This window comes from Camelina sativa, chromosome 15, assembly GCF_000633955.1.
Source record: "Camelina sativa cultivar DH55 chromosome 15, Cs, whole genome shotgun sequence".
NCBI lineage: Eukaryota > Viridiplantae > Streptophyta > Magnoliopsida > Brassicales > Brassicaceae > Camelina > Camelina sativa.
In genome coordinates, this window is record NC_025699.1 from 26,631,533 (window position 1) to 26,634,691 (window position 3,159).

The window sequence follows — 3,159 nt, forward strand, 5'->3', positions numbered from 1 at the left end:
TTTTTTTTTTTTTTTTTTTTTTTTTTTTTTTTTTTTTTTTTTACAACAAAAGAATAGATTAGCTCAAGAGAGATTGTTTACAAGGTAGCTGTATGGGTAGTTGTACAAACACGTCGTGTCAGGTTGTCAGCTTTTCTATTCTGAGCGCGGAGGATTAAGACTAATGAGAAAGAGCGGAACTCCTTCCTATCAATTTGTATCTCCTCTAAATAGGGTTGAAGGCTGGCCACTCGGAAGGCGAAGACTCCATCTTCACCATGTCAGAGCAGTCAGTAAGAAAGACGACGTCTTGATTATCTGCACCAATTATACATCGCATCGCCCAGAGAAGTGCTTCCATCTCTGCATGAAGAGGTGTAAGACTACGACAGAGGTTGGAGGCCTCCATAGTGGGACCGTCCGCCCCAGAGGAGGTGCAATACCAGCCACGACCAGCATATTTGTCCGTGGTTTTCCAAGACCCATCAACAAAACAAAGGTAACCCGAAGAAGGCCTAGCGACCCCCAACCTGCGTTCGTCGCTATGCGTAACATGCTGAGCATCAACCGACACATCGACCGCTTCATCCAGCTGGGTCCGGAACCAGGCGTGAGATTCCTCTTCTGCTATTCGCAAAATCGCCAGCAGATTTGAATCCAGATTGGTGAAAACTTTATCATTCCAAGATTTCCAAATATACCACAAAATCCACGGATAAACATCCGGGGTGGGGCACTGCTGAACCCGCCAAATTAAAAATCCATATTTGTAAAGATGAAAGCAAATGGAAAGCCATCTGGCACTGTTGGGAAAGAAGACAAAGCCCAAACTTGTCTTGCCGGGGGACATTCAAAGAGAACATGATTAATTGTCTCAACTGAAAAACCACAGAAAGCACACGTTGTATCACAACTCAAACCACGTTTTCGAAGATTTGAAGTAACTGCGACACACCCTGTGATGACTTGCCAAAGAAAATGCCTAATTTTAGGAGGACACCGGATTTTCCAAACAGCAGCCTGAAGAGGTATGATGTCTGGACCACAGGGAATCCTCGCCGGTATCATCTGCCGTAAGACATGATATCCGGACTTAACCGTATAAGTACCAAATTTGGTGAAATGCCATCCCATCATGTCCAAAGAAGTTGGCAATCCTAGGGGAATAGCAGAAATAATGGCAACATCTTCCGGCACAAAAGTGCCCGAGAGCAAGGCCATATCCTAAGAATTAGTAGTCCTGTCAACGAAAGAGTTAACTCGAAGCGAAGGGTCGAGGGGCAACCCAGAGCTTAGTGCTGGTCTCGGGGATTGAGCAGGTATCCAGGGGTCAGTCCATACTGAAATGGAAGCCCTAGACCCTACCTGTGTAATGAGTCCTTTGTTAACCAGAGAGCGAGCAGACACCATACTCCGCCAGCCATAAGACGGTGAGTAGGATTTAATTGGATCCATAGGATCAGAGTTTTTATAGTAACGTCCTTTGAATACCCAAGCAAATAACGAATCCGGGACCATAATCAACCGCCAGAGCTGCTTTGCCAGCAGAGCCGTGTTATAGTCATCTAAGCACCGAAACCCTAAACCCCCTTCTGGCTTGCTAAGGCATAGCTTATCCCAAGCCATCCAGTGAAGTCCATGTGACTGATCAGAAGAGCTCCACCAGAAATTAGAGATTGCACTGGTGAGCTTCCGTGTGATCGTTTTCGGGAGATGAAAACAAGACATAACAAACGTGGGAACCGCCGTAGCAACAAACTTAATCATAAACTCTTTTCCCCCTTTGGACAACAGTCGGGCCGGCCATCCACCAGCTCGTGCATGTAACCTATCTTGAACAAAGGCAAAAACCTTCGTTTTAGCACCGCCCAAGCTCTCTGGAATACCCAAGTAGGTACTCATACGTCCAGATTAGTAATACCCAAAACCCCTTTGAGTTCCTCCCTCAAATCATTATCAACCGTGTGGCCAAATTGAATTGAGGATTTCTGAAAATTTATTTGTTGGCCGGAAACCCGCTCATATTGCTGGAGAATCCGTAAGATAACTTAACATTGTTCTTTCGTGGCATGACAGAAAAAGACTGTCATCTGCAAATAGTAAATGTGAAATCGCTGGGCGAGCCGTCGACACTTTAATTCCCGTTATAAGTTTGGATTGTTCTGCCTTCCTAAGATTAGCAATTAGTACCTCAGTGCAAAGAATGAAAAGATAAGGTGACGTAGGGTCACCCTGCCGAAGCCCCCGGTGAGGGATGATTGAACCATGGGGTTCTCCATTAAGTAGAACCTTGTACTGGACCGACGTCACACGCCGCTGACACAATACCTTTGAAATAATCTTATACCCAACATTACATAAGCTGATAGGCCGCAACTCCGTCATCCTGGTCGGGTTATTCACCTTGGGAATAAGACAAATATTAGTCATATTCAACCTTTTATCAAAAGCTCCATCACGCAGGATAGAATTGACCAAAAGTACCAAATCCGCCTTTATAGTCCCCCACACCTTTTGATAAAAAAGGGCGGTCATCCCATCAGGGCCCGGTGCCTTATCAGGATACATCATAAACAAAGCTTCCTTGACCTCTTTCTCAGAGGCATCTTTCGTCAAGATCTCATTTACCTCCTCCGTGATAACCGATTGTATTTCCTCTAGTGCATCCTCAAAATCAGATGGAGCCGAGGAGGTAAATAACCCCTGAAAGTAAGTGACCGCGGTATTTTGAATATCAGCGACCTCCGTAGACCATACACCATTGTTGATAACACTCTAATTTACAAGTTTTTAGCATCCTTTTTGTTCATATTTTGCATTGTTCATACCTCTAACTTAGCATTTTTAGACCATTTACCGTAGGAATCAAGTTTTAGAGCATTTAGGGTGTTGCATTTCTGCATTTGCATATATTGGATGAAAACAGGTGCTAAAGAGCCAAAAATGGGGGAAAACAAGGACAACTCGAGCATGTACCCGAAGGAGCCATCGAGCTACAAGAACAAGTCCGAACCCCAACACGATCGAAGAGGATCCAAGAGCGCAAAGAGCAACCCGAAGATCCACCTGAGGAGTTACCCGACTCAAGCCTCGTGTACCCCATCGAGTAGACCATCGGGCAGGTCTGGGAAGCTAGGTCAAATGGGTTTCCATATATAAACCCCCTCTTTCCCTAGCTCG